Source organism: Pelophylax lessonae, assembly GCF_965119305.1.
Source record: "Pelophylax lessonae genome assembly, chromosome: 4".
In the NCBI taxonomy this organism is placed as follows: Eukaryota; Metazoa; Chordata; class Amphibia; order Anura; family Ranidae; genus Pelophylax; species Pelophylax lessonae.
In genome coordinates, this window is record NC_138771.1 from 359,729,599 (window position 1) to 359,752,662 (window position 23,064).

Sequence of the window (23,064 nt, forward strand, 5' to 3'; positions counted from 1 at the left end):
GTCCATTGGTTTTGGCCGTTAGTAGATCGTTTGTCAGTTTTAGGAGAGCAGTTTCAGTGGAGTGTTGAGGCCGAAATCCAGACTGAAGGGGATCAAGGAAGCTATTCTTGGCAAGGTGGTCGCACAGTCGGTTGTAGACTAGGCGTTCAAGGAGTTTGGATGAAAAGGGGAGCAGGGAAATAGGGCGTAGGTTGTTAAGATCGGTTGGGTCCAGTGAGGGCTTTTTAAGTATGGAGCTGACTAGTGCATGTTTTAGAGAGTTGGGGAAGATGCCAGAAGAGAGGGAGAGATTGAAGATGTGGGTTAGAGATCGTAGAATAGGGCCAAAAGGTGAACATAGCATTTGCGAGGGAACAGGATCCAGAGGGCAGGTGGTTAAGTGGACGTTAGCAAGTAGTTTAGCAACCTCATCTGTAGTGGCGGGGTTGAATGAGGGAAGTAATGATCGCACCTGTGGGCATGAAGCATAAGGCATGGAAGGTATCTGAACAGCAACGATCTCCTTATGAATTGTATCAATCTTCTGTTTGAAGTGGTAGGCAATCTCCTGGGCAGTGAGTGAGTCGGTGGGAGGGGGTAGTGGAGGACGGAGTAGAGAGTTAAAGGTAGCTAAGAGTTGCCGGGGGCATGATGACAGGCTGTTACTAATGAGGGTGATAAAATAGGTCTGTTTGGCAGTGTGGAGACTGTAATTGTATTTTTGGAGGGCAGATTTATATTGGTTGAAATCCTTCTGAGACCAAGTCTTACACCATAGGCGCTCAAGAGCACGGCTATGCTTTTTCAGACTTCCAGTGTTATCAGTTTGCCAAGGTTGAAGGGATCGGGGCCTGATTTGGTGTGTGTGAGGGGGGCCAGTGTGTCCAGGGAGGCTAAGAGTGAAGCGTTGTAGACAGAAGTGGTTAGGTTGGTGCAGCACAGGGGTGCAATTTTGTGATAGAGGTGGTCGGTAGCAGAGTAGAGAAGAGAAGGGTTGAGATGGCGTAGGTTTCTGCGGGTAACTGTACGGTAGCTGGAGGGAGAGGAGGTGGAGGAGAGGGAGAGAGTGAAACTAATAAGGTAGTGATCAGAGAGAGGGAAAGGATTGTTTGAAAGGTTGTGCGGAGTGCATAGGTGGGAGAAAACAAGGTCAAGGATATTGCCTTCAGAGTGAGTAGAGGCATGTATCCATTGCTTCAGGTCAAAGGAGGAGGTTAGACTGAGAAGTTTGGAAGCGGTAGGAGTGTTAGAATTAATAGGGATGTTGAAGTCGCAGAGAATGATTGTGGGGATTTCGGAAGAGAGAAAGTAGGGTAGCCAGGCAGAGAAGTCGTCAAGAAAGGTCAATACTGGTCCAGGTGGGCGGTAGATCACAGCTATCCTTAGAAAAACAGGGGAGAAAAGACAAATGCAGTGTACCTCAAATGAGGATAGTGACAGAGAGGGAGGCGGTTGAAGTACCTGAAAGGTGCTATGTGGGGCTAGAAGGATCCCGACACCCCCTCCCTTTTATTGAACAGACTTATATACAGTTTTCACCCACAAGGTTACCACCCAGGTGGACCTTGTTGAAGACTGGACGTAACATTCACAATCCAATAGGAACAGAGTTTTACACTCTCATACAGTGTACACAATCCCTCCCCTCTGGCTGATTACAGTAGCATATACAGATGAAAGTGCATACTCTTCAGAGAAGCCTATCCTACCCAAACCTGACAACTGTATCTCCATTTTCTCCATCAGCTCATCCCCCACAGCTACTGCCTTTTGTTTCACTTGACCCCCCTTCTAGACTGTAAGCTCTAAAGAGCAGGGCCCTCTAAATCCTCCTGTATTGAATTGTATTGTAACTGTATTGTCTTCCCTCATATTGTAAAGCGCTGCGCAAACTGTCGGCGCTATATAAATCCTGTATAATAATAATAATATACAGGAACTAAACTAATTATCTAGCCATCTGGACAGAAGAATGTGAGGTCATTAACATTTAACAATGGAACAGACAGGTAAACTTTATCACAATCCACATTCCCTTCCAATACACAAACAATAGGGAAGTCTGCGAATGACAGTCTTTGTGTCTCTCTCCCAGCCAAGCATGGAATACACTGTGTAAGGTTGCTATAAATCTTCATATTTCTATATGAAGATTTTGCTGACAAATATTGAAGCAATCCAACCCATAACTTATCTGTCTTTCACTCATAGTGACGGTGAGTACCGTCACACTGATATCAATGTGATTAGTGATGTGCCAATTGCTATGAATCTGTTAATTTTGCTACTTACTGACAATATACTGTAGCTACAACTTCGCATAAGAGGCTGTTTCTATTCTATACTGTGTTTTACACAATAAAAATTACTGTATATACTGGCATATAAGACGACTTTTTAACCTTAAAAACATCCCCCAAAATAGGGGGGTCGTCTTATATGTGGAGTATAAAATGTGAGGACTACTTTACATGGCCCAAAATGAACGTCCCTATTATTCTCTCAACCTGCTGGATGTGCGGTAATAATGTATGTACCGTAGCGGAGTAAAAAAATGTGAGGACTACTGTACTTTACATGGCCCATAATAAACGTCCCTATTAATCTCTCAACGCGCTGGATGTGTGGTAATACTGTATGTACCGTAGCTTCAGCTACATACAGTATACTGCGCTGAGCCAATCACATTATTGAATACAAAGCCTGCTCGGATTGGCAGGGTCAGAGAAGCGGGCTGTTGATGTTACTCTCTCTGACTCAGCCAGAACATTTACCTCAGCTTCACTCAAGTGGCAGGATGAAGTAGCGGCCTTGCCGCATTCTCAAGCTAGAAGTCCTCTGCATTGTGAATAGATCAACAGTTGGAGTATCCCACTTATCCCTTCTCCTATTCCAATATAAATAAAACCACAAAAACAACTATCCCTAGACTGATTATTGATTGAGCCAAGAACATAAAGTGTTAATATTTCTGCAAGCAGTTGCTACGGGTAACCCAGAGGAATCCTTAAAAAGTAAAAATCCAGTAGTCTTCTAGGGGGCAGTGCTACATTTATATCTTCCCTTTTGTTAGACATTGTTTCCTGCATAATGATGTATGATATCCTTGTTCTGTTGATCTGTACCATGCTATAAATGTTAAATCCTGGAACCTGTTTGATTCTTTTGATATTTCTGATTTACATCGTTGAATATGTTTTAATAAAATTATACCTGATAAAAAAAAAAAAAAAAAAAAAAACATGTAGGCATCACCACTTAGAGCACCACCTGCTTTCTGGTAGCTTTAAATATAAAAAATATTAATATGCAACATTTCAAATCTATCTGACTAAAAAAAAAAATATGGAAAATATTTAGCTAAAATGTACCGGTAATTTTTTAATCCTTAACATAATAAACTAAGAATATTTAGAAACACTATGCACTATGCATTCCTATGCAAACTCTGTAAGACTTGTATTTACACTGAATTTATAACACAATACAGGTATGATTATAAGACAAATTGAACTGGTAATTATTCCCAGCTTCATTAAGCCAATAATCACAGGAGGTGCCCTATTAGTACATTTTAGAAATCCTTTACTGCAGACACAGCATATTAAAGATCCCACTGGATTTAATTATATATAATGAAAAAGGAATGCATAAACCTATCTTAGAGTGTTTAGGAAATTTCTACATACATAATTACCCTCCTGTACATTAGTAACTGAGAAGTGACACCGATTAAACATGGAGCATGTGTAATAATTATTTGCTCTTTTGCTGCCGTTTATCGCCGCTGGTGTGTGACCGTGGACTTGTTGGTTCCGCGGCCTTACTGCCTGAGATCCTGGGAGCCTCCGCTCCGCGCTCTGTACTACCCCTGCCATGGCCGCATTGAAATTGTTGACGTGGAATGTCAGGGGTATGCGTGATAAGATTAAACGAACGGCTGTCTTTAATGTCCTACGCCGTGTACGGGCTGATATTATAGTTCTGGTGGAGACACATTTGGAGGGCCGTGTACAACAGTCCCTCAAACGTCCCTGGGTTGGTTGGGTGCAGCACTCTGCTTATAGCTCACACTCCAGGGGTGTGGCGCTACTGGTGGCCAAATCGGTACATTTCCAGCTCCTAGGATCTCAGGTCGACCCAATGGGTAGATATGTTTTTCTCAAAACGTCAGTCTATGGGGAATTGATGCTACTGATGGCTTTCTATGTGCCCCCCCCTTACTCTGCTGTGATTATTATGGAGGGACTGGCGTTTGTGGCACAGAGCCCAGGGGCCCCGGTGATCTGGCTGGGTGACTTTAACAATGTGATGGACTCGGGTCTGGATAGGTCCGGTGGCGCCTCCCAGGTGCCGCCGGGGTCGTCCCCGACCAGGTTCTCCCGATTGTTGGAGAGCTTTGGTTTGGCCGACTCTTGGCGCAGCAAATACCCCGCGCAGCGCGCGTACTCCTGTTTTTCGGCTGCACACCACTCTATGTCACGCATTGATCTGATATTGCTGTCTCGAACCCTGCTCCCCAGGTTACTGACGGCAGGCTTCGCCCCACGGACTCTGTCTGATCACTGCCCTTATTGGATACTGTTGTCCTTGCCCTGCAATAGACCTCCCCCGGCCTGGCGCCTGAATCCCGCCTGGCTCCCCTTGGTGTCGGATGGGAACGACATTGAGGGGACCTGGACACAATTCTTTTCTGACAATGAGGGCACTGCCTCCCCGGCTGCGGTGTGGGAGGCGTTTAAACTGTTCGCCAGATCCACTATGATTTCCAAAATCAAGGCTGTTAGAGCGCGGGCTGCCGAGGAGATCTCCAGGGCAACGACAAATCTAATTGAAGCTGAACAGGCCTTTATGGGGGACCCGACTCCGGCACATGAATCTCAGTATAAATTGACCTCTAAAGTCCTTTCCCAACTTGACTACGAGAGGGCGAAATCTAAGATGTTTTTTCAGAAGCAGAATCTGTTTGCACATGGTGAGCGGGCGGGGAAACTCCTCGCATACTTAGTTCATTGTGAGGATAGGCCCCCGGTAGTTATTACTTTGAAGGATGACCTGGGTAATGAGATCGCTGATCCTGCTGCGGTGACACAGTGTTTCCGCTCATTTTTTAGTACTCTTTACACCTCTAGGGCTCCCGCTGACTGCACTGACATGCATGACTTTTTGGACTCTATTGACTTTCCCACTTTGACACCCGACCAGTTGGCGACCCTCGAGGCACCCATCTCTGTGGAAGAGATTGCAGCAGCCGTGTCCAAGTTCCCTAGGTCTAAGGCCCCCGGCCTGGACGGCCTCCCGATTGAATTTTTCTCCCAATATTCGGAACTCCTTTCTCCTAAATTATTGGCTTTGTTTCAATCTCTATTCAAAGATGCAACCCTACCCCCTTCTATGCGGGAGGCGCTAATTGTGCTCATTCCCAAGCCGGGCAAGGATGTACACGCCCCAGAGTCTTACCGTCCCATCTCTTTGCTCCCAGTAGACACTAAAATCCTTGCGAAAATTTTATCCCTCCGCCTTAACAAGGTGATCCTTTCACTCATACACTCGGACCAGGCCGGGTTCATGCCTGGGAGGAACACCTCATTTAACCTTCGCCGGTTATTTATGAATCTCCAGGCACGGCACGACGGAATGGGTGGCAGGGTGGTGGTCTCATTGGACACGGCTAAAGCATTTGACTCGGTAGAGTGGCCGTTTCTGTGGACCTGTCTGGACCGGTACGGCTTTGGACCTAATTTTATTAAGTGGGTCAAACTTCTATATAGCGCCCCGGTAGCTAGGGTCCTGGCAAATGGCTGGCAGTCGACCGCCTTCCCTTTATCCCGTGGCACTCGACAGGGGTGCCCCCTCTCCCCCCTGCTGTATGCCCTGGCCGCGGAACCTCTGGCGATGGCCATTAGAGCACATCCCGGGATTCGAGGCCTACGTAAGGGACCGTTGGAGGAGAAGATCAGCATGTATGCAGATGACACTTTGTTATATTTGGAAGACTCTCGGGAATCCCTACTCACGGCCCTTTCTTTAATTGAACGGTATGGACGATTCTCCGGTTTTCAGATAAACTGGGATAAGTCACAAATTCTCCCGCTTGACGAGAGCCCACAGGCAATCACCCCCGCAAGCCCAGCCCTACAATGTGTATCCCGCATTAAATACTTAGGGATTCAAGTGACAGCTAACTCAGCGGACTATGTCCCGGATAACGTTCAACCCCTGTTCCCTCTGCTTAAGGCTAAAATTCAAGTATGGTCCAAATTACCTCTGGGAGTGATGGGTAGAGTCAATTTAATTAAAATGATTCTCCTTCCCAAAATACTTTATGTTGTATGGCACTCTCCTGTTTACCTGCCACTCAAGCTGTTTAAGCAGATGGAATCACTCCTCAAGACCTTTGTTTGGGGTGCTAACCGGCACAAGATCTCCTGGCGCAAACTCAAGAATCCTACAAACCTAGGGGGATTGGCCCTGCCGGATTTTAATCTGTACTATCTGGCAGCTCAGTTGTCCCAGTTCTTTCACATAGATAAAACGGATAGAGAACGTTTTTTGACCCTGCTCTGCCCTGGGTGGGCTCATCCCCTCGGGGACCCCCTTCTAGTTATCCTTAGGGGTGTCAGGGGCTCGCCGGAGCCCTTGGGCCCCAGATCTCTTCTATACCACTATTGTCGGATCTGGGAGGTGGTAGCGTCCAGGCTTCGGTGCCCTCCATTTCACACATTCACCCCTCTGTGGCATAACAGCGCATTACGCGAGTTCCTTTCCATCCCTGACCTGTCGATATGGAGCGGGAGGGGTATTCTTCTCCTTAGCCATATCTCCACGACCACTGGTCTGCGGTCTTACGAGGCCTTGCAGGATCAGTTTGCGATCCAGGGCCCCATGCACTACAGATACTTACAGCTCTCCCATGCCTATAGATCTCAATTCCCTGATGGCCCTCCTGAGCTAGAATCGGTTACCACCCTTGAGATTGTTAAAAGTACAGCACCCAGTCACCTTATTTCCATGTTCTACTCTGAACTTCACACACCTTCCTCGACCACCTTGGCTTTTGCACTTAAGACCCGCTGGGAGCGCAGTGTGGGGGCCATGGAGGATGAGGAATGGGAGGATGCCCTGGAGACGTGCCGCAGAGTGTCGCCAAAACTGTCGGATCGCCTAACTCAGACCTTTATAATACACCAGGCTTATCTCACCCCACTTAGACTGTCCAAATATCACCCTGACTTGGTCCCTTCTTGTCCTATGTGTGGAGACCCTGACGCCTCCTTCTTTCATCTCTTGTGGAGCTGTCCCCAATTACAGACTCTATGGCAACAAGTAGTCACATTCCTCCATGACAAGATGGGGTCTCCTCTGCAACTCTCCCCTAAGGAGTGTCTCCTGGGGGTTTACCCAGATGGAGAGATGCCCAAATCCACTGTCATATTTCTTCAGGAAACTTTGTTTATAGTACGTAAACTGATAGCCAGGAGGTGGATGAGACCTACTCCTCCTACTCTAGGTTTGTGGATTAAGGAGGTTAATAGTGTCATCCCATTTTATAAACTTTTATATAAACATAGGGGGTGCCCTCAGAAGTTCAACAAGATTTGGGACAAATGGGTGCAGTGCCCTGATACGGCTCGGTAATGCAGTGGGTAACTATTCTATGTTGACCGCCCCTGGTAAATCAATATTTTCTGTTCGAGGGTTGGATCGACGGAGAGCCACTGACTACTGTTTTGTTTTTTACTATGTCTGTTCTGTCTCTCGGTGCTGATCATTTTGTATATTTGTATTTTTGTACCCCAATGTGTTATGAACCTGATTGCAGTTTCAATGCACGGTTTATTTTTGTATTGTACCAAAATTTCAATAAACCTCACTGTTTTGAAAAAAAAAACATGGAGCATGTGAACACAAAGAGAAGTGAACACTTAATCTCCCCTGCTTTCCAAACAGATGTAGAGCAGATCTGGAGATGGCTGTTCCAAACAAATCTAGAAGACTAGTAGATGATTTGAACATAATACATCATTTAGCTGCAGGGATGTAGCAATTAGCAACCAAATCCACCCTGAAATATCCCTGTATGGTAGTAAAACACTCTTTTATCCCATTTTCTTGTTAAAGGATTTTCTAACAGAAACACTTACGATTCCCATAGTATACAGCACAATCATTTTTCTTTAGATAACCTCAGGGCACAAGAGGTTTATATTTTTTTTTCATTTTCAATTATAGTAGATGAGCATGAAGCCATACTGTTTCCCAGGATTTTAATGTTCGGTGATGCGTAAAGTTTTTTTTCTCATCGTTTACTCTTTGAGATTCATTCTCTAATCTTACAGAGAGCAAATACATATATGTGTATATATATATATATATATATATATATATATATATATATATATAGATATATAATTTTGTTTTTTTTAATATATATTGACAAGGCTTTTTTTCAGCGGGAATGGGGGGGGGGGGGGATCACAGTTGCGGCACCTACAGCAATTAATGTATGTAATGGCAAGGATTGCTGGAGGGTCTATTGATGCTGACTGCTGAGGGAATATATTGTCACTGGTGGGGATCTATTTTTGCATGGAGGTCTATTGTTGCTGGTGAGGGGTCAATTGTTGATGGCTGCTGAAGGGTCTATTGATGCCAGGTACTGGGAGATCTGTTGTTGATGGGGTGGTATTTTGCTGCAGGGGTCCATTGTTGCTTGGGGGGGTCTATTCTTTCAGGGGTGGGGTCATTTTGTTGCCTAATGCAGGGAATCTATTTTACTGTCTTTTTTGGTATTATTAACAAACTCTGTGGAAATCACTTAATAGCACAAAATGATACTTGGTTCTGTATTTTTTAAAATGGGCGGTACTGGGAGATGGGTAGGAGGTAAAAACCAAGGGAGGGTGCTCAGAGGTGGGACAGGGGCAGAAATGAAGTGTGACTCAGAAGGCAGGAGTTCCTGCACCTATTCTCTGAGAAAAAAAAGCCCTGTATACTGATATATATATATATATATATATATATATATATATATACTGTATTTTCTGGCGTATAAGACTACTTTTGAACCTCAAAAAAATCCCCCAAAAATGGGGGGCTGTCTTATACGCCGAGTATAATATCTCCAAGGTAACTTAAGTATAAGTATTACCGGTAGATGAAAATTAGGGGGGTCGTCTTATATGCCCAGTCGTCTTATACGCCGGAAAATACGGTATATATATATATATATATATATATATATATATATACTGTACATAATCATCCAATTTAGTCACTTATGCATGTGTTCACTTATTGGAGTTTTCTATTTTATGTTATTCCCTTCCATTCCCACCCCCAGTTTCTTGATAGATGTAAAGATGCCAGTTTGCTATGACTCTTGATTACCTTGCAAAAGAACCCCACATTTTGTACATGTTGCTCAACATTATGGTGGTGGGCAGCTTAAGATCTCTATGTCATGGACTATAGCTAGTGTTGCCGCCTCATCCCTTTACAACTGAACACACATTAACCACTTAAGCCCCGGAAGATTTTACCCCCTTCCTGACCAGGGCCTATTTTGCGATTCGGCACTGCGTGATTTTAACGGACAATTGCACGGTCGTGCGACGCTGTACCTAAACGAATTTGACGTCCTTTTTTTTTTCCACAAACAGAGCTTTCTTTTGGTGGTATTTGATCACCTGTGCGATTTTTTGATCATGCGCTATAAACAAAAAAAGAGCGTAAATTTTGCAAAAATAACAATATTTTTCACATTTTTTTATATGAAATTCCCCCCCAAAAAATTTAAAAATCAAAATTTTTTAACATTTTAGGCCAATTTTTATTTTTTTTTACCATATGTTTGTTAAAAAAAAATTGCAAAAAGCGTATTTGGATTGGTTTGCGCAAAAGTTATTGCATTTACTATCAAAGGGAAAGATTTTTGTCATTTTTGTTGTTTTTTTTTAACGCGTAATGGCGGTCATCTGCGATTTTTTTTTGCAGGACTGCGGCATTGGGGCAGACAGATCGGACCCTTGACTGACATTTTTGACACTTTTGGGGTTACCAGTGACATTACTGCAGTAATCAGTGCTATACATATGCACTGTTACTGTAAAAATGACACTGGCAGTGAAGGGGTTAACTTTTTTTTGAGAGGGAGGGGTTAAGTGTGTCCCTAGGGGCGTGCTTCTAACTGTGATTGGCTGTGGCTTGAGGTGTAAGAACAGTGATCAACGGTCCTACATAGCAGAACCGTATGATCACCATTCTTACACAGGGGAGAATGACAGGCGGCTTTGTTTACATTAGCCGCCTGCCTTTCTCCCAGTGTAACGGACGATCGCGAGTGCCCGGCGGACATTGGGTCCGCCGGGCACACGCGCGGGAGAGTCCGTGACCGCGCGGGAGGGCGCTTCCGGCGGCACGCGCTCGCTCCCTAGAGCCTCACAGGCTAGTGACGTAGCCCTACGTCGCTTTGCCTGTGAGGGGCTGACCGCCGCCGTAAATAGTCGTGCGGCGGTCGGCAAGTGGTTAATTACATAGGTTCTGTGCCTGATTAAGGTGGTAATTAAACTCCCTGGTCCTTGGTCCCTTATCTGCATTAAATTAGCTTCAGAACCTGTGTAATTCATATGTATTCGGTTTTAAAGGGATAAGGTGGCAACCCTAACTATAGCAATAGAGACATGTACTGCTCCTTCCTTAAATATGGATAGCTACTTAATCAGTATTGATTATTTGATCCACTCTCAAGGTATATGTCACAGAGTTTGTTCGTTTTAAGAAGCTACTCCACTTTTTTGTAGATTTTTCTTGTCCTGATCTTGCTTGTAATCTGCCTAGCCTGATCTTGATTTGCTCCTCACCCTGACTTTGATGTTGAGCTCTAAATAGTCCTTGCTAATGACCTCTGGCCCTACTCGCAATCATGTTTTTGCCTCATCCATTGGTACTAACTATGGCCAGCTGGTGTTGACCCTTGTTTAGTCAGCTATAGCATGCCCCTGTGGATTACAGCCACCAATATTTATTAGCTCAAACTTTATTACAGTTTCAAAGTGTAGATGTGATACAGAAGTTGTATATTACCATTGCATAAATTATAATTTGTGCATACATTCAGTACAACGTAGTACAACAAGATAAATTGAAAGGCATGCTTTGAAATGAAATTTGTGAGAATAATATAATTTATTGGTTATATTTTTTATCAACAATGCCAAAATTTTAGTGTCACTCAACCCTGATAATATTATTTCATGATACAACATATTTCTAAAGCAATGAATTATAATAAGTTCTATAAGCATTTGCTGGCCACTTTGTTTTCCAGATCCAGCTACAGTCTCCCCTTTTTCCTATGTGCATTTACCAAACCTGACCTTGATATATCCTTTGAGCTTTGTCTTTTTTTTTTCTCAATCATTTATCACATACTAACCCCTATTGCTCTACTCCATTTATTCCCTCCATACTTACAGTATCTGACAAAAGTGAGTACACCCCTCACATTTTTGTAAATATTGTATTACAGTAAACCCCCGCTCCATCGCGGTTCAGTTTTTGCGGTCCCGGTATATTGCGTTTTTTTTTTTTTATGTTATTTTACTATATAAATCATTAATAATTAAATATTTTTGTGTTTTCCATAGCTCTTGCTGTGTCTCTCTGTATCTTTTATGTGTTTAAATGAGTTTCTATTGTTTTAAAAGTGTGTTTAAAGACCTTAAAATGCTTTTACACGTACAGTGACAGTAAAAAAAATCATGCCTACAATGCATTTTAATAGGGTTTTTCTATTTCGCAGATTTTCACTTTTCGCGGCTCGGTCCGGAACGTAACCCCCGCAATGGAGGGGGGTTTACTGTATATCTTTTCATATGAAACACTGAAAAAAGGATGCATTGCTACAATGTAAAGTAGTGAGTGTACAGCTTGTATAACAGTGTAAATTTGCAGTCCCTTCAAAAAAAACTCAACACACAGCCATTAATGTCTAAAACCACTGGCAACAAATGTGAGTACACCCCTAAGTGAAAATGTCCAAATTGGCCCAATTAACCATTTTCCCTCCCCGGTGTTATGTGACTCATTAGCGTTACAAATTCTCAGGTGTGAATGTGGAGCAGGTGTGTTAAATTTGGTGTTATCGCTCTCACTCTCTCATACTGGTCACTGGAAGTTCAACATGGCACCTCATGTCAAAGATATGGCAAAGACCATACAGCGGTTTAACAGGACAGGTTCCACTCAGAACAGACCTCGCCATGGTCGACCAAAGAAGTTGTGTGCACATGCTCAGTGTCATATCCAGAGGTTGTCTTTGAGAATTAGATGTATGAGTGCTGCCAGCATTGCTGCAGAGGTTGAAGGGGTTGGGGGTGGGTGTTAGCCTGTCAGTGCTCTGACCATACGTTGCACACTACATTAAATTGGTCTGCATGGCTGTCGTCCCAGAAGGAAGCCTTTTCTAAAGATGATGCACAAGAAAGCCTGCAAACAGTTTGCTAAAGACAAGCAGACTAAGGACATGGATTACTGAAACCATGTCCTGTGGTCTGATGAGACCAAGATAAACTTATTTGATTCAGATGGTGTCAAGTGTGTGTGGCGGCAACCAGGTGAGGAGTACAAAGACAAGTGTGTCTTGCCTTTAGTCAAGCATGGTAGTGGGAGAGTCATGGTCTTGGGCTGCATGAGTGCTGCTGGCAATGGGGAGCTACAAGTCATTGAGGAAACCATGAATGCCAACATGTACTGTGACTTATGCAGGCCATAGACGATGCGAATATCGTCCGAAAATCGTAAATGCCAGTGTTATCGAACGATTTTCGTATCGTTAGTGTGGTATGTAAAACATGCGTTTTTCATACGACTGCAAAAATTCACATATCCAACATGTTGGTTTTTTCTGCGAAATTAGTCCAATTTTCGTATCATTAGTGGTTGAGTCGTTCGATTCCACAGAACAAGACACAACTGTGCATGACTCCGAAAAGAACGACCCGGAAGGTAAATAAAAAGAATATCAACACGGACGACTGTTCGTCAGAAAAACCGCAATACATCAAATATTATAGGTTCAAGCAAACTCTGCTAAGAGAACAATATGTGTGCATGAAAAGTGTAAACACAAAAGTATGTGTATTGCAAATTGGCTTTTAACACCTTTTTTTCAACAAACGGACCCACTGCATTGTTGTACAGCTGCAGAATAAATGGTAGAGCAAGTTTTCTTTCTGCAGGATGTATATGTTCCAATATTGTTTGTCATTAATAACATATGGTTATCCTAATTGTCATTTTAACAGTAGATTATTTTTATGAGAATGTCCTTGTCTATACTACCATAAAGCTCAATAGCTGTGTATACAGTTGATATCACATAATGCATGAAATAAAGACACTTGAAACCAATTTTTAAATAACCATCAATTTATTGATGAACAAGTAACAAAAAGTGTAGTTGCACATGTCCAGCACACAAACATTTCCCTATTTAGGATCGTAAAAGCTTGTACAGATGTACATCAATATACTTAGTAAATATGTACATACATCCAAAATTTAACAGTACAAAAGTACATAAACAGTCACATAGTGCAATTGTATTTATAATAAAGTGCAAGTCAGAGCAAGGGCCCTTTCACACAATCCAATGAGATTTGCCTGTCATGTTGTCAGGCGGACCTCATTGGAATGTTCCATGCATCCCCATAGGGCAGCGAATGTCAGTGGAAACATGTCCACTGACATCCGCTGCTATCCGACTCGATCAAAGCCTGACGGATGGAAATTAGAATTTCCATCTGTCAGGCGGATCGGATGGATATGATGAAAATGGACAGGTGGTCCATTATCATCAGATTCCCCAAAAGAGAACGGTGGGGTTCTGACAGCTATGTCTCTGCACACAGAGCAGAGAAAGAGCTGTCAGACATCTGCTCATAAGGGATTTGGGGGTGGACCCCCCTTTCAGCAGAACGGAGTACGTGGGAGCATGCGGACAGTGTGAATGGGCCCCTACTTTATAACAACCAGTTGTCATTTTTAAAGTGCCATAACGAAACATGGTATAACAAATAAAACGTTTTTTTTAATACTATTTAAACCTTTGCTAATTGGTCTATCACATCAGAAACCCTGCCTTGAAAATATTTAATTTTAGTGCAAACTTTCTCAATATCTGAATTTATTTGCATTAAATCAGCAATCATGCGGTTTGCAGATGCAGATGTGAATGAAGAACTGCCAGCAGTAGACATTGTAAAGCCTATAAGAAAACATGAAAAATCATATAAATTACAGTATAAACATGTTCTAATGAGCATACGTTTATGGGACATTTGGTTATGTACCTGAACTGGTGGCAATGCTGCTCCAATCACTGCCTTCAACTGGTGTGAGACATATCAGTGTTGTGAAGAAGGGGGAGACAACCAGCGCTATGGATATATGAACTCCGAGATATAGAATAATTTAGGTTGCAGCCACCAACCAACCCCTAATAATAAGGGGTCAGACGTAATGTATGTGGGGGAGATAGTTGGAAAACGGCGCTACCTATAGTGTGTGGAATAAATGAACCATATGCGGTTCTGTGCAATCCAAAAAGTGCTAGTGCAACAATAAATATGTGCAGGAATGGTGCTCATATAAAATATATAAAATGTATAAAAACTGGCCGGTTATAAAAACACAAGTGAGCTGGTGCAAAAATTTAATATAGTGACAAGATAGGGTACAAATATTAATAAATATTGGTGGTATACATGATCAAACCCAATAGGAAATGAATAATGGTGAGAAGATATATAAGTATTTAATAAAGGTGATGAGTTCCAAAAGATAATTCGGTGAATAATGTGAAAATGGTGATGGTGAGCGCTACCAACAACCACTAGAGGTCGCACTTACCCCTCATCAGGATGCAGTTAATGGCTGCATAGGGTAAGCAAAAAGAGAAAACTCAGACCTGTCCCCAATCTATCCTTACGGACCGATGGATCCCATCTGAGTATAAGGGAGAAGACCTCTTAGTGTAGCATGTAATAAATACACAAATAGGGAGCAGTAGTCACTCACACTTAGGATGTAGCTGTAGCAGATCGTCTCAGATAGATGCAGGTGACGGGAACGTAGACGTCCAATGACGAAACGCGTAGGGCGGAACCTAACGTCAACGTCACTTCCGGTCCGCAGCTTGCCGTGTGTGGAACGCGGAAGTTCCTCCGGCGTCACCTGCATCTATCTGAGATGATCTGCTACAGCTACATCCTAAGTGTGAGTGACTACTGCTCCCTATTTGTGTATTTATTACATGCTACACTAAGAGGTCTTCTCCCTTATACTCAGATGGGATCCATCGGTCCGTAAGGATAGATTGGGGACAGGTCTGAGTTTTCTCTTTTTGCTTACCCTATGCAGCCATTAACTGCATCCTGCTGAGGGGTAAGTGCGACCTCTAGTGGTTGTTGGGAGCGCAGCAACTCCAACTCACCATCACCATTTTCACATTATTCACCGAATTATCTTTTGGAACTCATCACCTTTATTAAATACTTATATATCTTCTCACCATTATTCATTTCCTATTGGGTTTGATCATGTATACCACCAATATTTATTAATATTTGTACCCTATCTTGTCACTATATTACATTTTTGCACCAGCTCACTTGTGTTTTTATAACCGGCCAGTTTTTATACATTTTATATATTTTATATGAGCACCATTCCTGCACATATTTATTGTTGCACTAGCACTTTTTGGATTGCACAGAACCGCATATGGTTCATTTATTCCACACACTATAGGTAGCGCCGTTTTCCAACTATCTCCCCCACATACATTATATCAGTGTTGTGTCAGCCATCATCTCAGACTGTGCACTTGTCTGCTGTTCATTTCCCGCCTCTGCATGTGCCTTTCTATAATGTCCTTTGAAAATTAATAAATACATGTATTAAAATTCAAATACTATACATATATTTAAATGCAATCACACTATGCATATTATTTCTGTATAGAAGACAAAAATACACTATAGATATGCATAGAAAATTCAAATGATGCAAGCTGTGTGTAGTATGCACTCTCTGCATGCACATGTCACATGGCATATACAGAACATACACTCACACAGAAAAACCCAAGAACATCATACATTCTTGTTAAAAAGTTTATACTTACTTTTTTGAATTATTTTATTGATTTTCCTGAGCTGATGGGATTCTCTGGATTTTAAGTCAGACCAGCGTTTTCTCACTTGATCTTTAGTGCGTTCAACACCATGGTTTTTCTGTAGGACACGTATAACTTTCTCCAGAATTTCATCTTTTCTGACATTTTTTTAGGATAGACTTGCTTGCGACAATCATAATCCTTCTTTTGAAGAATGTTCACCATGTCCACCATCTCCTCCAAAGACATGTTGGTGGCTTTCTTCTTCCTGGGGCTTGTCACTATGGTTGTCTGGTGACCTTCTTCCACCTCCACGATTTGCTGCTCTTCATCTGTCCCAGATCTTTCGCTCTGAGAAGCTGCCATGTCTTGTTCCTCTGCCATGAGTTCTCCAACGAGGCCCCGAAAGAAAGAAGAGGCGGGGCCTGTACTTGGTATATAACGCACGTGCGCATTGCGCGAATATGCAGCGACTTTTCGGGACGTAGGAAAGTATATTCGTGCAGAGAACGCGGAACACACATCCCTGAGGTAAGTTCAAACTGCTCACTCTCCATTGCATATTTCACTTTTTTAGAATGAAATAATGTGTTTTAATGTTAATATATGCAATTTTATGACTGATAATAGAAGTCCTGTTGCAGTATAGGAGCTGTTAGAAAAGGATAAAAATTAGACCTCACTCCTGTGAAAACTTTTATGAGTCACTATTCATGGCACATGGCTCATCCATTATATGAACAGGCTGCATGAAACTTTCATATCTTGTTAGTTCTAGTGTCTTCAGTATTATTTATTGTTCTTATTTAGTCATTATTAATGTGCAAAATCATTATGTGTTCTATTTTACACATGTATAACAAGGCTTTGCAAGGTAACTTATTAAAAAATATATATATATATATATTTTTTTTTTTTAAAGGAAAATGCCTCTCACATTCACATCTACTGAGTTCCTTCCCCAACTCATTGATAAATACAGAGAATTTTCTTGCTTATGGGATGTGAAATCCAGGGATTATTCAAATAGATATAAACGTGATGAGGCCATCAAAGAACTAAAGTTGCTATGTAAAGAGGTTTGCAAAGATCCAACTGACCTATATGTTAAGCACAAGATTGCTAACTTGCACACCGTTTTTTTAAAAAGGAGTTTAAAAAAATACAAGCGTCCAAGAAATCTGGAGCAGGGGCTGATGATGTCTATGTCCCACGTTTGTGGTACTTCAAAGACCTGATGTTTCTCGCTGACACCGATGATCCAAGAGAGTCCCATTGCACTCTGGCAGCAAGTGCTGCATCAGACTCCAGTTTAATATCTGACCCAGAAGCAGAGGAAATGTCACAGACACAGACTCAGACACTGACTCAGTCACTGACTAAGACACAGGTATATGCAAAATTTCATTTAATTCACAATGTTTTTTCTTTGGGGGGGGGGGGGGGGTTGGAGGGCCCAATGAAACAACTATAGGGTCAGGGGTCCTTCTGCCTCATGGGACAGTTATAGTAGAATGTAACAAAAACTAGAATAAAGAACACTCATATATTGTATATGATTTATTAAGCTGTCTTTATTTAGAGCAAGTAATTTCTTACAAAATATCATACATATCATTATATGCGATCCTGCCATGCAACTGCACCACTACCCATAAAATAATCTGTGTAATTAGTGCGATTTTGCCGTGCATTTGCAGTTGGTAGCCTAGGCCTTGCAGGAGCTAAATTTACCATGCCGCTGCTGTCATTTCGCCAATCACCTGGCACAATTGTCCCACTGGTAAGGTCTTCAATATCAACTGCAGTTGATGGCATATATGACACAGTTGTGCTTCTTAAATAATTGCGTAACATACAGCAGCACTCCACTATTATGTCAACTTTTTCCACTGTTACATTAATGGCGGTGTGGAAAATTCTGAATCTGCTGGCCATGATCCCAAATGCATTTTCTACCACCCTTCTCGCCCTAGACAATCTATAATTAAAGATTTTCTGGGGAGCAGTTAAATTGCGCAAGGGATAGGGTTTCAAAAGGTGTTCATGTAAGGCAAATGCATCGTCCCCAATGAACACAAAATTAAGGCCCTCAACTGTCTCACTGGAAGATGGAAGATGCAAAATTCCTTCTTTTAATCGATGCATAAATGGACTGCGCTCTATCACACCTCCATCGGAGTTTCTTCCATTTTTTTCCGATATCCAAGTACATAAATTCATATTTGGCATTCACAATTGCCATTAGAATTATGCTGAAGAACCCTTTATAGTTATAAAAATAGGATCCTGAATGTGCTGGTGGTGTAATCCTCACATGTTTCCCATCAATTGCGCCACCACAATTGGGGAAATTCCACATGTCCTGGAATTCTTTGGCAACTTCTTTCCATTCTTCAGATTTAGAAGGAAACTGTTGGCAAGATAGAAAAAAAATGTAAAATGTTATAATGATAATTCTTTATCATATTTTAATTTTAATTTTTTTCATTTTATATAGGATACACCAAGCCCAGTATCAGAGCAGCCAGGAACATCAACACAGAGAACTCAAAGAGGAAAGAAGAGAAATCTCGACTACGATACTGCCAGTTTGCTGAAGGATGCATCATCTATCATGAAGCAGAAAGATGATGAATGTGATGCTGTGGGGCATCTTGTTGCACACAAATTATGTAGAATGTCCATGGAGCAACGAGACATTTTTGAAGCTTTAATGCATAAAATGATTGCCTTTGGACTAAAGGGCAATCTTACACATAACACAGATATAATAGGGTATCAGGGATGTACATCTACACCTGAAACATCTGCTACACCTGTACCATCTGCTACACCTGTAACATCTGCTCCACCTGTACCATCTGCTACACCTGTAACATCTGCTCCACCTGTACCATCTGCTACACCTGTAACATCTGCTCCACCTGTAACATCTGCTACACCTGTAACATCTGCTCCACCTGTAACATCTGCTCCACCTGTAACATCTGCTCCACCTGTAACATCTGCTCCACCTGTAACATCTGGCCAATATTGGCACCCAACTATGTCTCAATCACAGGGAACCCCAAGCTGGTCAGTGCGTCCTGAACCACATCAAGGTTCTTGGTTTCATGGCCCCCAATACACCAATCTGTAATAAAAATCTATATATGTTGCTCAATATTATTGCATTTATTTTGTGTATTTGTTCCTTTTTTATTGGTTATTGTTTAATAATGTTATATTTTCATAATGATGATTTGGAAATGGGTATGTATTGATTTAAGAAACTACCAACTTTTTCAGTCAACCGTGTACAGGAAGTTAAAGATTTTTTTAATAACATTGATGTTCTCACAAAATTAGACTTATGTTTGCAGTAATATTATTACAAATTAAAGTTTAACTTTTTATAATTACCTTTAAATACTGTGGCTGGAGCACCTTCACTATGGCCTCACACGTCTCAGGTATGATTCTTCCCAATGATTGTGCAGAGATTCCAGTGGTGAACTTCAGGTCTTCATAAGACCTGCCTGTTGCCAAAAAACGCAGGGTTGCCATGAGCCTCTCCTCTGCACTAATAGATTTTCTCATGCAGGTGTCCTTTTTGGTGATATGTGGCTGCACGAGAGCTAATAGCATGTCAAAGGACTGCTGGGTCATCCGCAAATAATTACGGAAATCCTCAGGATTATTTTCTCTGAGGTTTGTTAGCAGGTTTACATGGGAAAATTGCTCTCGTTGCATGAGCCAGTCTTTGGCCCACACTCTGCTCTTCCTTCTATTTTTCTTCTCCTCCTCCAAAGCAATCAATGCAATAACCATTGCTGCCATTTTCTGATTCCTATTATACCTCTTGAATGGCATTTTATTTCTGAGAATAGTCGTATGCTGTGGCGAATGATTGCTCTGTTTGCAAATGACACGATCCGACTTTTAACTGTAGGGGGAGTGCCCAGTGGAGGTGTGGTTAAAAGGTCAAGACAACATTGCATCACTTCCTATACTGGCAGAAGAAACTAGTGTTTTGTCGTACGATTTTCGCATCACATTGATGGTACACTCGATGATGTGCACGAGTGCCGCTTGCGTTTATCGTACGATAAATCGTACGGAATTCGAAACGTGTATGGCCTGCTTTAATGAAGCAGAGCATGATCCCTCCCTTCAGAGACTGAGCTGCAGGGCAGTGTTCCAACATAACGACCCTAAACACACCTCTAAGATGACCACTGCCTTGCTAATGAAGCTGTGATGCACTAGCCAAACATGTCTCCAGACTTAAACACTATTGAGCATCTGTGGGGCTTCCTAAAACGGAAGGTGGAGGAGCGCAAGGTCTCTAACATCCACCAGCTTCTTGATGTCGTCATGGAGTGGAAGAGGACTCCAGTGGCAATCTGTGAAGCTCTGGTGAACTTCATGTCCAAGAGGGTTAAGGCAGTACTAGAAAATAATGGTGGCCACACAAAATATTGACACTTTGGGGCCAATTTGGACATTTCCACTTAGGGGTGTACTCACTTTTGTTGCCAGCGGTTTAGTCAACAATGGCTGTGAGTTATTTTGAGGGGACAGCAAATTTACACTGTTATACAAGCTGTACACTCACTACTTTACATTATTGTAGCAACGCGTCCTTTTTCAGTGTTTCACATGAAAAGATATAATAAAATATTTACAAAAATGTGAGGGGTGTACTAACTTTTGTGAGATACTGTAATAACTGCTCATTTGATGTTATGCAAATAAGAATTTTAGCCTAAAATACCTCTTTGCATTTTCCCTCCTTAGCTTCCACATCCCCTTGCATGTGAACCTTCAAGATGAATAGGCTGTTGATTTCAGGTGATTCTAGACAGGTCAATGTGCAAAGATGGTCTGCTTTTTTAACTGTACCTTGTTTGTTGTTATACCCTCTCTTTTACCACTAGCTGAGCCTGTGAGCACTTTAAAGCGTTACTCCACTTTTGTTGACTGTTGAGGAAAAAACCTTCCCCTCTGGGTGATCTATGTACATTCAAGGATTATAACAAACGTTGTTGCAGATTCCTACCTTTTGTTATTCTTAAGAAATCGCTGTTTGTTTCTCTGTGCTTAGTCAATCTAATGTCAGTGGTTTATCTATCAACTGTGCAGCTGCAGAGCACTAATAAGGAAATCTGCTCAGCCTGCATCCCTTTAGACGTGTTCCTATTGGGACTCTTGGGAGTATCTCACCAAAAAAATACATTTTTGTTTCATTCCTGAAATCTGACTTGTATCTTCGGCAGACTTCTGAGAAAACTAGTGAGCCGATCACACAAGCAGGAAATTATGTTTCTGGGGGGGGTGGTCAGTATACATTCTGTGTACAGAACAACTCCAGGTAGCCATATTGTGTTGCATTTTCAGAAAAGTACAGAGGCTGCAGATTGAAAAGGAAAGGTAATTTTTAATAACATTCAATTACAATATGACTTGTGTCGCAATTGTATACGCTATATTATTTTCTCTTTATTTGCTATTTTTTTCCCCCGCAAAAGTGGAGTTACCCTTTAAGTTACTAGCTTTTAAAAATAAAAAGATCATTCATCAGTGTGGTATTTTTCTATTCGCTGTATGATAACAAAATGTAAGATCCTGCTTTGGCTGCTACAGTTCATACTTCAGCTATAGCAACAGTGATCAACATGCTTACATTAGGATATCATGCATAACCAAGGGTTAGTTGAGTGTGAAACGTTAGAGTGTGAAAATTATGCATAGGGGAGGTGCTTAACCGCTTGCCGACTGCTCACAGTATATTTTATTGCGGCAGTCGGCCCCTCACAGGCAGAGTGACGTAGGTCTACGTCGCTCGCCTGTGAGGCTCTGGGGAGCGAGCGCGCGCCCGCGGAGGCGCGCTCCCGCTCCCGCGCGGTCACGGACCCCCCCGCGCGTGTGACCAGCGGACCCAATGTCCGCCGGTCACTCGGCGATCGGCGGGGGAGAGGGAGAATGTCAGGCAGCTTGTGTAAACAAGCCACCTGTCATTCTCCTCGGTGTAAAAACACTGATCATTCGGATCTAGTATGTAGATCCGTTGATCAGTGTCCTTACAGCTCAAGCCACAGCCAATCACAGTAGAAAGCACGCCCCTAGGGACACACACAGCCCCTCCCTCCCAAATAAAGTTAACCCCTTCACTACCAGTGTATTTTTACAGTAACAGTGCATATATATAGCACTGATTACTGTAGAAATGTCACTGGTAACCCCAAAAGTGTCAAAAATGTCAGTCAAGGGTCCGATCTGTCCGCCCCAATGTCGCAGTACCGCAAAAAAAATTGCAGATCGCCGCCATTACACGTTAAAAAAAAAACACCAAAAATGACAGAAATCTTTCCCTTTGTTAGTAAACGCGATAACTTTTGCGCAAACCAATCAAAATACGCTTTTTGCGATTTTTTTTACCAAACATAGGTAGCATAAAACAAATTGGCCGAAAATTTTAAAAAATTTTGATTTTTACATTTTTTTTTGGGGAATTTCATATAAAAAAAATGTGAAAAATATTGTTATTTTTGCAAAATGTACGCTCTTTTTTTGTTTATAGCGCAAAAAGTAAAAATCGCACGGGTGATCAAATACCACCAAAAGAAAGCTCTGTTTGTGGGAAAAAAAGGACGCCAAATTTGTTTAGATACAGCGTCGCACGACCGCGCAATTGTCTGTTAAAGTCACGCAGTGCCGAATCGCAAAATACCCCCTGGTCGTTTAGCAGGAAAATCCTCCGGGGCTTAAGTGGTTAAAGATTGAAATTGGTGATTTGGCAAGACTATAGGTTTTCTTACTGTAAAAAAAAAACACTGTAATCTTGTCAATATAAATGAGAGCTTGTGTAAATGGCCCTTGTTCCTTAAGCCCTGTACAGATGGGCCGACATCGGCTGGTTA

General features: G+C 42.1%; 1 pseudogene across 1 annotated transcript; it reads right to left on the bottom strand.

Annotated features, from left to right (window-relative positions):
- Window positions 1–17,776: 17,776 nt before the first annotated feature.
- Window positions 17,777–19,972, bottom strand: LOC309552658 (annotated as a pseudogene). Its single transcript has 2 exons — window positions 19,565–19,972; window positions 17,777–18,572 (listed from the first exon to the last, which is right to left on the bottom strand). The product of its transcript is annotated as an uncharacterized misc_RNA (transcript).
- Between the last annotated feature and the right edge of the window lie 3,092 nt (window positions 19,973–23,064).